At 40.3% G+C, this 14,970-nt stretch overlaps 1 pseudogene; it reads right to left on the bottom strand.

Moving 5' to 3' along the window:
- Positions 1 to 495: 495 nt before the first annotated feature.
- Positions 496 to 4,860, bottom strand: LOC139647580 (carboxypeptidase Z-like; annotated as a pseudogene).
- Positions 4,861 to 14,970: the final 10,110 nt, after the last annotated feature.

The following is a 14,970-nucleotide window of genomic DNA, read 5'->3' on the forward strand; positions in this document are numbered from 1 at the left end:
AAACATCAAAGACTCCTAAGAAATTTATATAAAAAATCTAGGGTGCATAAGACTTTTGCACAGTACTGTATATGTTTATGAAATTAGCAAAAGATTTAGGACAATATTAATGAAACAATATCATCAAAACAGTTGGATTTCAGATATCAAAACCACCAAGTGTTGGAATTTTCTTGTTGCTGCATCATAACAACAAATTACAGTGCATCACATTTTGTAACATTTCATATTCTGAAAAACCTTGGCACTTGTATTTCAACTTGTATTTCAAGGTATTTAATATAAACAAGTGCGGATATCTGTTTCAACATTCTCTTTAACTTGAACATTTCATACGTATGTTTAGGATTATTAAGGTACTGGGAAAATTCTTCAAGTTTGATTGGTTTTCCAATTTGGCAGTGTATTAAAAATGGACAGAGATAGCTGAAATGGTACAGCAAATGTTGCCTTATTCTTTTTTTTTTTTTATGTGTACGACTGTGGAAAACTGACCTCATCGTCGTAGTTACTGTCCTGGACCCCGGAAGCAGCCATCTCGTAGCCATCGGGGTTCATGGAAGGCAGAATGTGAATGCGGGTGGTGTTGATGAGAGTCTGGATGCGCTCGTTCCCCAGAAGATACTCCGAACACAGGTACTGGACCAAGTAGATCAGCAGCTGGCGGCCCATGACTTCATTTCCATGCATGTTGCCAATGTACTTCACCTCTGGTTCAACTACAGAGGGACACATTCAACTGATTCTTATTATAAAGTCCCTTTGTTTCCTCAATAACCAAAAAGCTGCTGAATTCACAGTTTAAAAAGTATTACTTACGCAGCTCATGTTCACCGGGATTGTTGGAGAACTCAATCACGAGTAGATCCTTGCCCTCCACACTGCGGCCGATGCTGTAGGTAGTGGCAATGTCGGAGCATCGAGCCTCCATCTTCTTCATGATACTGATCATCTGAGCGTTGGAGTGATAGGCGAACTGGATCATGGTGGAGGACTCCTCAACAGGAACGCTAGCAGTGCTTTCAATGGCTTCCATCTCTTGCTCTGCTGTAAAGAAATATATGGCTTAATTTATCCCTTTTGCACAGCATTCTTTAGGCTCCAACACTGACAGACAGCAGTCCACATTTTAAGGTCGTGCATCAATAAAATGAGAACGCTGTCTCCGTTCTTGTAGGTTGGCCAGGCTATAAATAGGCTGATGTGAGAGTCTGGTATGTACAGCAGAAACCAATACGAAAATGTGTGGAAAGTATATACAGTATGTGGGACACTTCAGCTAATACATTAGACCTGCTGATGCCCCCATTTTTACATTCACACCCATTTTTACACCTCTAAAAATCTTTAATAGCTCCAAAACCATATGGACCACATATTAAATCTTGGTATTGGCACATTTAAAAGACCTATAAGATTGTATCTGTCTATCATATACCCTGGGAATTAAGTGTGGCTGCCATACTCCTTAGCTTCTTCTGGTAAGGTGGAAAAAATGACCATATTGTGGTTAGACCCACATTTCACTCAATTCCCTTTAACATACATACTCTATGGCACCCCTGGGTATATAAATGCTTCTAGTTTCTTGGATTCCAATATCTAATTTGTCAACTTAAAATTTGTAGTCACCAGATAAGAAATGAAGTGGTTGAAGTCAAATTAAGTCAAAACAGCAACTAGGACATCAGTTTGAAATTAATATGAGTATGGGAATAATTATCCAGGCCCAAGGTGTTGCCAGACATCTGAACCAAATTCTGCTTGGGGAAAAACAGTTTCACACAACACTAAAAGAGTGTTTCACTGTTACAGTGGAGCAGATTAAATGTACTTAATTTCATTGTCTGATTTTCAGTATCTGAAAGACTTTTATGATCATACAAACATTTTTCCACGCTTAAATGACGAGGCCAAATGTTCAAATCAGTTCCTTCTGCAGAGAGCTGACATGCCATGTTTCAGCTCTCATATGGCTCACACATGATGCCGTCAAAGTTATGAGGGGGGGCAGATAGCATTTTTTGGTCTGTTTTGGAAACCTAATGTTCACTTTTCAAGAGTTTATATAGCTTTTAGAGGTTCCGCTGAATACATTGTCAAACAAAGTACACTTTATGGGCAAACCTAAGAAAATGTTTAAAAAGGTACTGGAGAAACGAAAACATGTAAAAAATAACCACAGGACAAGAGAAAATGAGGGTTTATGTGAGAAAGGAGGCATTCCCATTGACCGATAATAATTTAAGTGCATTTTGAGGCGCACCACATGAGCATGTGTGCAAACCAGATGACTGTTGAAAATCTGCTAGGAAACAGAAGGCTCTCGTGAAACTAAAGACTGCTGACACTGAGTGATAATTTTATTCACAACACCCCATAATGTCCAAAGTCATGCAGGTCAGGTGAACCGAAGACTCTAAATTGCCCATAGGCGTTTGTGTGTAGTACGGTATATGATGTAGTATATGATGTATATGTAGTATGTATATGATGTACATGTAGTATGAATATGATGTAGTATGGTATATGACATGTATATGATGGTATATTAAGCCCTTTGAGACATGCTTGTGATAAAGGGCTATATAAGTAAACATGACTTAGTAGTATATTACTTTGGACATGTTATATCAGTCACAGTCAACATTAAAGGTCCTATGAAACGGCATATTTACTTCCCTGATTTGATGTATTTCCTATTAAAACAGGATGTTGGGGCGGGACATAACACAATGAGGGATCATTCAAAAGTCTAAACCAATGGAATATCAGTCAGGGAGAGAAAGGCAGTTTTATTTGATGGGAGGGGTGGAGGGGCGGGATTGTTCAAACATATGTGATGGTTTTATTGGTTGTAATTTATATTTACGCCTACTGGTGCAGCACGAGGTCACCATTAAAGATACACTGTTTTCCAGGATATAAAAGTGATGGAAGTTCATTTCATGGGGGCTTTAAGGACAGGGTCACCATACCAGTGATATAGCACCTGCAGTCCTTACCTCTGAGGCCCTCCAGGGGGTCGTAACAGCCCTCTTGGTCACTTACGTAGAAACGATCGCAGTCCAGAAAGTAGGGCCAGGCCATGTCTATTCCATCAAAAGCGTGGGCACAGCTCTTACGCACCGCCTCGCAGGTGCTGCGGCAGGGCTTCAGCACCCGGTCCTTCTCGCAGCGCGGGGCCAGCACCGAGCAGCCCAGCATGCGGATGTCCGGGGTGCACTCTCCGCCGAGCAGAGACTCCACCACGCTCAGCAGGAGGTACTCGGTGCCAGCTCGGCCTCTTCGCGGGTCCTGTGGCCGATGATATTGGGGAACATGGTCTGGGTGTAAGCCATGTCATCGCAGTAGGACAGCAACATGTCTGTGCATTTGGCTGGGAGGAAAAAAAGGCGGTTCAGAGAGATATGTGGTGAGCTAAGTAACAAGGTTTAACAGAGATACTACCAAGCAACAAGAAGACCTTTTGGAAATTCACCTGATTACACAGGTTGTTCAGCAAATGCATGATGAAGTGCAGTGAACATTAAGAAACAGTCCTTTACAGTACTTTTAAATAACAACCAATATCAATCTAAACTTTATCAATCACATTTTCAGGGATCAAACTATGTTTCACCATCTGTCAAGCATTTAATCATGACCCTCACTGTACTGTCTTCAATCATCGAGTCCCAAATATTTCTATTATCTCTGGAAATTAGAATTTTAATATTTCATACTGCCATTGATCATCTAAAAATACACCTGATGGGTTTATGGCCGTTGGGCCAGATTCCATTAAGACTACACCTAGTGTGACTTATGATCTCATCCGTTTTGTTGTGAAAAACACCGCCTCAAATCAAATCCACAGGCATGAACAGATTGAAGCATGTAACGCAGCTGACTTCTTGGGTAGGGTGAGGTGATTTTACAGCCCAGTCTTCTTCTGACGCCATAGCAACAAGGGCCAATGCAACAGTGTTAAAAGTCTAATTTTATAGTCAGTGATTTACAACTGTCATCAACACATCATTAGTTATGGGCCCAAACTGTCACAGGTGAGAAGACCTACATTCAAAGATAATAATTTATACAAGTCAAAACAGTTAATAGAAGTAATCAGCTACATCATGATGCCAAACAGTTCATGTATATGACACCACTCTTCCTCCAAAATGAAGAATACTCACGTTTTTCTTCAGCTGTTGGCTTACATCGTCCTGCAGGACACATCAATATGTTAGTAACTGTCATGTGGCAGACACTAGATGGCACAATGGCTTCTGTAAATGTTTTACTGTGGCCTACAAGAAAGTGTGCTGATAAACCTCTAGCTCCAACAGCTCTCCAAAATGCCTGTCTGTCAGTAAAGTCTCATTAATGCCTGCCTGTTAATAAAGTCTCATTAATTCCCAAAATGTTTGGGATTTTTCACGGGATTATAACTCCTTACCATGAAGGCTGAAAAGCATGCTTTCATCTAAAAGGCATGCTATAGGCTGCTACATCTAGTTATATTAACATCAAGTTTGTATTTTACATTTCTACAAGATGGATTACACACTAGCTTTCTTCAATAAACCTTACTGTATGAAAGTAGGTTGTTGTATCCGGAAAAGTAATGTAGCCCTCAGCCTGCAAATCAAAAGATGTATTGTCTAATTTCTGCAGCAGGTCCTCATGCACGTTTAAGACCATGTATTCATATGAAGCTGAGAAACTTTACCTAGGAAGTCGTGTCCTGGGTCACATCGCGGAGGAGCGCACCAAACAAGAGTCAGCAACTGCAGCAGGAACAGCAAAATATTGCTCCTTTTCCGCGATTTATGTGCCATTTTGATGTGGCACCTCACACACCCTCTGGCTGCGTTGAATTTCCCAAGCCTGCAGAAACTCCCCAGAACTTCCCCGAAAGCGAATTTATTACACGCATTACGGTCAACTATCAAATTACAGAGGAAATGGCTCCGAGGTGAAGCATCCATGGAGTATTAGGGAAGCATCTGACAGCAGGATAAATGTCGGAGAAGGTGCATACAGATTTTAGTGAAAACAGCGATAATTTACGCATGTTAAAATATGAATATCAACTTGGCAATACACAGGCATACACATCTCTCTCACTTTAGGATTTTGAACTTTTTTGTCATTAAGGTTTTGTTGGCATGCATTGCAATTCTTCAAAAAAAAAATATGGAAAGGAAATCAAAATGCCACCTTCCTTTACTTCGGTCCATTATGCACTCTGCCCCGGACCTTGTTCGACCAACAGCTACATACCAGGCCCTTGGCAGGTGCATTTTATATAGCTAGAAAACATACATCCATGATTTAGTCTGGTGGAAGATAGCACGTCGTCATATTGGGGCCCGCTGGTGAACCAATATGAACACATGAAAAACAGTTTAAGCGATTTTATTACTTTTTGATTTTATGACTTTATAATAAAGAGTTATCAGATTAGTGTTAAGAAAAATAGCAGCTGTAGCCAAAGTTTAGGAAAGTAACGTTATTGTCATGCTAGCACATTCCTCGTTACAAATCTTGCTAGCTAGCTAACAACCTCCTTGGGCTAGGTACCGCTTGCGCTTGGTGAATCAACAGGTGTGTAATCTCTGATGCTTCTTTTGTGTTGCCAGGCAGCGAAAGCAGTAGATGATATTGTATGCTAGCAATCTTTCAGACATCTGTTTCTCTAAAGTTGAGTAAGATTTCTTGTTGACTGTTCCGTGGATAACAAGCTTATATTTGGAAAGCTACACCTGCTTCAAAATACTCACCAGATATGAACTGATCTAAGCAGAACCTGCATTTTGCTGTGTGCTTTGACGTCTTCTTTGTCATTAGCTAATTGAGGCTACCCTGTTCTTTCTGATAATTTTTGTAACTCTTTAAATTAATTTTCCTCCGCCGTTTTTCCTGCTTTATTAGAACAGCAAGCACACAACAAAAGTTGACCATGGTGTTTGCAATGTTGACAGAAGTCGGACTAGGCAGTTGCGCTGCGTGGTGGTCTTCCAACATGGCCGCTAGGGGGCCCACTAGTTTAACTGTAGGCCTACTGACCATCCAATAAGCAGCATCATGTCGTTACTCAGTTTGTAGTCTGGTGTAATGGTAGCTTGTTCAGAAATAAACAAGTAAATAATAAAAAAAAAAACCTAGGAGTTAGTCACAGCAAATACATGTAGCCTATTGTTTTTGTCTTGCCTACAACTGAGTTTAACTCATTCTATTAAACAGAATCTTCTCTCCTTTAGGCTGAGTATCTGAATTAACATAATGGGTAGCTTGATTCTGTACCATGCAGGCAGGCAAGACCCCTTGGTTCAAGACTGGGTGGGGTATCTTGAGAGCGAGCTCGGCCCTCTGGCTGGGTTTCTGCTCTAATGAGTGGAGTGATTGGAGGGTGGTGGGAGCAGGAGCTGAAGTCTCTCATCAGATAGAAATACTATCCTTCAGCAAACTCAGGAATATGAATTAGATCTTTAATGTGGCCATTTATTATGCTGATAGACTGTTGTGCGGCCCAGAAATTGGATGGGCATGAAGCTTCATGCCCTAGGAGAGATGACCCCCTGTGGGAGACATCCATGGACAAATACTTACAGAGACTGACTGACTGAACTCACATACAGATCTCCCTGCATGGTAGAGAAGGACAATTGTAGACTGTGGGTGTAATAATGAATAACCTAAAAGGATCCTGTTAGAGAGTGACTATATGATCATAGGCCTGATGGAGAACAGAAGGGGCATTTATCTGTGAACACGGCTGAATCAATGTAGAAATGAGTGTGTGCATCCATCTACTCTAGAAGAAAGAGGCTAATGTGTGGTTAAAAAATGTTCAATCTACAGTAGGGCTGGGCAATACGGACAAAATTAGTATCACGGTAATCATAAGAAATAGTTTCGATATTGATAGTCAAAATCATGTGTTCAACAAATTTATCAGATTGAACTGCACAGCAATATAAAGTATGATAAAACTCTTATTTTCAAATAGTATTCATTTGTTTGTGATCTCATTTTGTTAGAGATTTGAATCTCTAACAAAATGAGAGATTTTTATCGCCCAGTCCTAATCTACAGGTGAGGAAATTCAGGCCAATGGGTCCATTTGAAGCAATAAATTAGAACACAGGACTGATAAAGTGACAAATGCCTTGAAATAGGAGCAATGATCATAATAATAAGGGATAACCCAAGAAGATGTTATTTTGCTCCTAAGACTCCTAAATGCCTAGATAAAGAAGACAAAGATAGAAGAAGCAAGTGAAGCAAAAACAAGCAGCTTTTTCCTTTACTCTTCCTGGGAGACGATCACAGTTTAAAAAACGGCGCTACAGTAAGTGTCACACTTACTGTCGTGCCATTCATTACATTTTTGTAATGCTTGGAACATTATTTTTCTGTTAATTTTTTTCTCTGTTGTTTGTAATGTTTATTTTTACTTTTTGACCTCCTTAACAACTTTGTAGAAGAACAATTTGTAGAAGACATTCACCTCCTCGTTTCCACCTTTATACTCTTGGATGAGAAATCACTTTTCCATTGCCCTTCTCACAGTGAATTGAAGTGCTTGAAGGGTTGGAGGTGGTTACCTACAGTATAATGGTGTAGTATCTGCAGACTGGGTCTAGTCCCTGCAAGGCAAACTAATGTACCTTTAAATATTCCTCAGGCTGAACCAGAAGTCTTTAACTTAACCTGCATGTCGGAGGAGTCAGGAGCCACTGCAGGCGTTGTGGTGCACTGGAGGTTTGTAGGGGCTCAACACAGCAAATATATGACAGGGGTCTTAATACATAAATGGTATCATCCCACCACAATTATCCAGTTGTAGTACTTATCAGGTTGTAACTCACTCATGGTTTACAGTGAGCTCTCCAGTTAGGAGTCTGTAAACTGCACAACAACACAAGGTGGCCTACTTATGGTTTCAAAACTGGGTCGACTCTCACTGCAAGAGGAAGCTATTGTCCTAACGGCTCCTGTAAAATACGTGTTAGAAATACATTTTCAGTTTGAGCAATTTTAATCACCAATTTCTCCTTTATTATTTTAGCATGAACTGCGTGAATTCAGAGGTGTTGGGGTAGGGGTTAGCCAAAAAAGGAAAAAAAAAGTCAAGAGAAATTCCTTTATGCTGCACATAATTACCATTCTGCTTCCATGCGTCACATTAAGAATGCAAGATTGAGTCATTTCTGGGTCAGAATAAATCACAACCACTAACTGGCTGAAATGATCTTTGACCCGTCGCTTTAATTGCACTCAGCAATAATGTTTCTGAAACAGAAATTGTTCATGTGACAACTGCTGTCAGTTTTCATGCTGCACATCATCTGCAGTGTAATTCTGCACACTAGGCAGATAACAGGAAAACAATGTGATGCGGTAACAGGTGTGTAGCTGGTGGTGAAAGGAGCTCAAATGGGATATGTTTCTGTTCAGGTACACCCTCTTTCCAAAATGATTTAATTCATCTTTCTCAACTTTCTCTTTAACTTTCTTTCAGATATTGAAATTGGCCTTAGATTTCTTTACAAGTCATTTTGCCCACACAAAATTTCCTCTCAGTACCTTAAATATGTTTTGCATTTTTGGTGGCAAAATGTTGTCATGCACAGGTGAAACAATGTTGAGACAAATGCTACTATTACAAATTTACTTACAAATTTAATCATGAAATGAAATATGATATTATCTAATGATGTTATCTCGATTCAGTGACATTAATGTGAAGCTGAAAACATGAATATTTTTTAATGATTTTTATAATTGACAGCTTTTATTGCACATATTCCACTAATAGCTAATCACACTACCAAAGAACAGCAAGTGGCTTACAGGAAGAAAAATACATGTGCGTAAAGTACATCTAAAGAAACAAGTTTTTTAATAAAGCAGCTATCTCGATTATTATAGTACTGAACAGCCGAAAAAGTCACATATTTAAATCTGGCACAAACACAAAACAGTGTGTTTAAAGCACTTTGAAAACATTCTTATGCTACATCACATTGCTCCCATTTGAAGAAAATTATCTAAGTAAACAAATCAGTTGTTCCTGTACAGTGCAAAATATAGAACATCATGTAAATATCCATACAAACGTTTTCTTCAGTCAACTGGCAAAATAAAGTACAGTTGTACAAATGCATTTCAGTCAAAAGTGGGCTATCTCTAGCACATTCAGTAACAACTCACGCTTTAATAACATGGTATAAATGTTATTTGCCTTTGGCTCCTGTAACTAAAGTAGCTCTGAGAGAATAATACAAAGTGCATCAATATTCAGTGATTGACATGACATTGTGAACAACTGCAAAGTAGTCTAACACGGTCAATACAGGGACATGGCGATCACGTGCAGCACTTGAGTTTCCACACCTGTACTCCCATTCACTGAAAGTATGTTATCCAGATGTGATTGAAGTGCAGCGGCATCATCCAATGACTGACAGCCGGCATGACCGATACACTTTCACATCTTCGACTCTCCGCCTATCGACCGCAAGCCTCAAACTCCGTCCCTGAAAGGTCACTACATGTGGATTTGTCGATATCGTTATAAAGTGGTTGGTACAGTACAAAAGACCACTTTATACATGTCTCTTATTTCCAGCTGGAGGGGGGGAGGGGGGGCGGGGTTGGGGGGGCGGGTACAGTACAGTCTCCAGCGGTGTGGTCCTTCAGTTTACGATTCATCTGAGCCCATGACTTATTCAATGAAATTGATTCATTTGATCTAGGCTGTGTGTGTGTGTGTGTGTGTGTGTGTGTAGCGTCACCGATGAATCATGGATCCCTTGTTTACCAATTCTGAAGCCACTGTCTCAACATTGTCCCCATCACTCCCTATCTGTCTCGCCCTCCCCTCCCTCCGTCTCGCCCCTCTTCTTCTTCTTCTTCCTCTCCTTCCTCATTCATTCTCTCCCTCATTACTGTCTTTTCATTCGTCTCCACCCACCGTCTTTCCTGCTCCCGCTTCCCCTCCTCCCCCCTCCCTCCACCCCCACAATCTGTCCCCCCTATCTGCTCTCTTTTTCCTCCTAACAATATCCTGTCCTCTCCATCTCTCTCCTCACTCTCTCTCTCTCCTTTCTACCCAGTTCATTCTTTTTCCTTCCTTCCTCCTCCCACCCTCTTCCAGAGAGGCAACCTTTATTTTTGGCCCGTAGTGTATCTGTCATGTCCGCGCATTTGCCATTAACTGATCCTCTGGAGACAGTAGTCGTTCTCGGTGTCTAAGGAGCTGTTGTGGCCAGACGAGGGATACAGGTCACGACGGAGCAGCCGGTTGACGACAGTAACCAGGACCTTCTTGTACTGCTGACGTAGGAGGGAGTAGGCGAAGGGGTCGGACGCGGCCTTGCTGTATGTCAGGCACTTACTGATGATTCCCCAGTGGCGGTTGATGCCCACGAAGGGAAGGAGCTCGGCCAACCTGGAGGGGGTGGGAGAGGGGCGGCAACAAAAACATGACTACATAAAACCCCATTTTATTCAAAGTCAGGGCTTTTTTTCTTCTGTTTTCCAAATGTTATTGTGTGATGATTGGATGAGGTTTCCATTGTAAATCTTATTTTAAACTGAGCAATATAATGAAGCAAGAGTGTAAAGTATTCATAGTATTCCCATGATATCACATGCATTTCCTACCAATATGGTGCTTTACCACATACACAGCTCATTGGCTGTGGCTGTCATTTGATTATAATCATCTGTTAATTGATTACAATCACCTGTTATTTTCCAAGATTTCAAGATGGTTGTATGGTGATGTAACAGAATACTTTGAATATAACATGCAATGCAAGCAAAATGCACGCAAAGTTTACCACAGGGATTTCTAGAAGAGGAATGGGAAGAGTATTACAGTTTTACCATCAGTAAATGATATGCACAAGGCTAATTAAAACTAGAACAGAGAGCATATGCACAGAAATCCTCATAATTAGATGTTTTGGGCTTCAACAGGTCACTCAGGCTGCTTCCAGTGGGCAGGGTGGTCAGGAGGTTATTCCAGTTACTGAGACACTTTTCCTTGTTAATGTGTTTCCTCTCATCCTCCCCATACATACATGCACCACAAATGTCAAGCTGATGGATGATCACCGCCGCAGTGCTGAAACACGTGGCTGACAGCAGTTTTGCGGGCCCTGAAGCATTTCCTCCTTTCTCTGGAAGCAAGCCTTTGTTGTCTGTATCTAGTATTGTCCCTATACACACGTTTATATGTGTGCCAGCCACCTGTTCACAGGGCGATGCTGGTGTGTGTGTGTGTGTGTGTGTGTGTGTGTGTGTGATCAGAGTCATCTCACGGTTCACCGAAAAGATGAGAATCCTAAATTTGTTTGGTGTAGGCTGTTTAAGATGTGGATGAAGATCAGAACCCATAAGGACATACTGTAATCTGATTATGCACTTCACTGGGCTTGCATTTTCCCTTATTCCCTTAGTGATGGTTTCTTTTGGTTCTTTACAGTATAGGACAAAAAAAAAACTAGTATGTTATAATGAGTCTGGATCCTAAGATGAGGTTTGGTTCCCAGAATGAAAATGTTTAAAAACATTGTCAGTTGAAGTTCACAGCTTTTCAGCAATACAACAACCATCACAATAGGTACCTGCCGAGCTTCTTTCCCTATAATAATATCTATATGAACTGATTCGCCTATATAAAATAATAAAATAATCCAGTCAAAGATAGTTTAGGAAGCTCTGGTCGTGACAGAGCAAACTTAAAATAGTGATTACATTCAAAGCTAAACTCTCACCCCATCTGGTGGTTATCCGTCACACACACATACACACACATACACACACACACACACACACACACAGATCAGAGGTACCAGCAAAGAGAAAGTATATAGAAAAAAGCAAACAGAGATTATATGCTCTTGAAATGTTTGTAGCAGTGTTCAGCAGTTCTGAAGTGCATGACTGTGTGTTCAAGTCCAAGTATGTAAAGGTATTTGTAAATATTTATAATTTTCCCTATCTACTTCATACATATTTGTGATCAGCATGTTGACCTGTAGGCCAGCCACAATTGTGAATCAACAAGAAAGTCATGAATAAATATGGAGACCCAAGAGACTCATTTTAATACTGAACAGACTCAACAATGCGTGAACAATTGTGTGGACAATTTGCTCCACATTTTCACCCATTTTGACCATGACATGAAATCTTTTTAGTGTAATGAAATGTTGTTATTGGTTCTCTGTCTGTAACTAAATATGCTGCTTCCATCCTGGCCAGGTCTCCCTTGTTAAATGGATTTTTGAATTGAGCTAGATTAATAAAGGGTGAATTAAAAAGAATATCCTTGCTGAATCCAGTTCAGTTGTCATATTTTTCAACCCCAAATTTCCCTATGCAATGTTAATGATTTTAATCACAAGTTGCACATGTGATGATTCAGTTAAATATAATAATATATGTGATAATGACATTTTTCAGTCTCATATTCTTGATCCAAGGAGTAATAGTCTCTCACAAATGAGCATGAGAGATTGATGCATTTTGAAGCTGACTTCAAGTGATGAATTCTGATTAATGAATAAAAAAAAAGGTGCAAAAATCTTGACTTCCATCGCCAGTCCGAATACTTCAAGAACCTATGCTGTCACATTTAATTTAAAATGGTCAGATAAATAGCTGACTGGACCTTCATATGAGTTTGGTGCAGCTGTAGCTGTAGTCACCAGCAGCGGCCTGAGGAGGTCATCACTGCTCTTTGTTCAAATCTCAACAGAGCAACAACCACCACTTCACTCAGCTCAGTGAGCTACTGGCAAATAAAAAGGTGTGGCAAACAGTGGACAGTCACTAATTCAATTAATTTCAGTTTCAGAGTTGTATTAAATTATGTTTTATTCTCTTCAAACGACTCAAATTTCATGTAAAATTAACCAGATAGCAAGACTGAGGACTGAAAAATCTCTGGTCCAGGCAATGATGATTAAAGTAAAGCAGCACTAAAGACAGGGGTGCCAGTAGCATTAAACACACACTTCAAATGTTCACCTGGTTAATGAGTAAAAACAAAAAAGTGAGCAATTCACAGGCCTCCATCCCGGCTCCCTGCCTCCCGGATCGATGGCGTTTGTACTATTGAAGACTGGGGTTGATGCACGCTTGTCCTTGATCTGAACCTGGAAGTGATGTCTGCACCACCTCAAACTGTTGCTGTGTAAATAGAATGAACTCCTCAGCAGGGCATGATGGGAAAACCGATGGTGCCAAAGAGCCAGGAGGGAGTAATGAAGGAGCGATATCTGATGAAACTGAGATATCTACTATTTGAAAAAAGAGACATCAGCTATTACAAAATGATCTATAGCACAAAAATGAAGGGATAGGTAACTGAAGTCCTTGGATCACAAAGGACTGGATCATCTATATTTTATAGTTATTGAATGATGAATAAGGATTTATTTTCCTAAAGGGACAGGTTCAACTGTTTGCTGTGTGGGGAAAATAAACTCTTAGGTCACATGATTGAAAAACTCAGTTTCTTAAAGGTCTTGCAGGGTAACACATGAGGACTTTCTCTCCACACTGCAAAAATGTCCATCTTGACAAGTGAAAATCTGATTTTTACAAAAACAAGTAATAAGAAAAATATGCCATTAGAGTTAGAAAGCTTCACTTTTTTCCGACTGTAATTTCACTTGTTTCAAGAATTTTCTTGAATCAAGTAACAATATCATGAAATGGGTCACATCACTCCACCAGTTTCAAGATACAGTAACGACACGTGATTTGAGAAAAATCTTGATCAGCTGACATGCTCTGATCCTGTTGACATATGTTTTCATTTGTTTACTAGACCCTGTTTACACTTGGTTTTAAAATGCGTCTTGGGCGATCGGATCACAAGTGGACAGCGCTAAATACAAGTGTAAACGACCACCAAGGCACATTGTGATCAGATCACTCAAACCACTTGCCGAGGTGGTCTGGGACGCATTTGACCACATATCTTTTGTAGTGTAAACACTAATGTGTCCCGATGCGTCACCGACAAGGACGTAACGGGAAAATACGTCATCAACGCAGTAACGTAACGCAGGCAGTTACGAAATCTGAACACAAGTGGTCAGCTGGACACCTTGGAGACGCATGATAAACACAGGTGTAAACGGTCTCGGCTGTCCACTCCGATCGCCTTTTAAAACCAAGTGTGAACAGGGTCAAAGACTTGACAAATGTCTCGTTATGATGGACAGTTTTTACAGTGTAGACTCTCTCTCCTTCCCAAACCAGACAACGACCTCTACACTTCAAATTAAAGCATTCCAAAACAATCAATCAATCAATCAATCAACCTTTATTTTGTTCTCAGAAGACACACTGAGGGTTGAGACCCTCTTTTCCAGTGGTGCCGAGATTACAAGTACAGAAAATCACAAACAACACGAAAGAGGAAACCAATGAATAAACGAATAAATAAACAACTAAACAAACAAACAAAAAGACAATTCAAAAAGAGAATCACACAGATCAGTCCATCATTTAAAACAGGTGCAATTAAGGTTAACCAGAGTTGATATCTTTGACTGAAACTGTCCCAGGGGAACAAGGGAAATACCATTTGGGGAAAACATTACTCTTGGTACAAAAATATTTCTGGTGTGAAATGAATGCATGTTATGAGTCATCTGAAGACCTTGGCTTACAAACTAGTTCTGTTTTTGAGGATAGAACCATCTGTGTTTTATGAAATATCAACTCATGAGTTTCAGGTAGTATTTTTAAGTGTGTACAGCATGTTGGAGCAAAACCTTTCAATTGTTTGTTTTCTGCAGAGAGCGAACTCTTAGTTAGAGCCTAATCAGATAAACCGGTGTTGCTAAAGAGCCTGCAGGAGGAAACACTTATGTGTAGTCTCTCCTTGTCAAATTAAAAGAAACACACACACACGCACCCACGCACGCAAATGCACATGCAATCCTCCCC

The sequence above is a fragment of the Centroberyx affinis genome, unplaced genomic scaffold (genome assembly GCF_046629955.1).
Source record: "Centroberyx affinis isolate AG114_WGS23_722 - 3 ecotype Tasmania unplaced genomic scaffold, CSIRO-AGI_Caff_v1 ptg001094l_1, whole genome shotgun sequence".
Classification (NCBI taxonomy): domain Eukaryota; kingdom Metazoa; phylum Chordata; class Actinopteri; order Beryciformes; family Berycidae; genus Centroberyx; species Centroberyx affinis.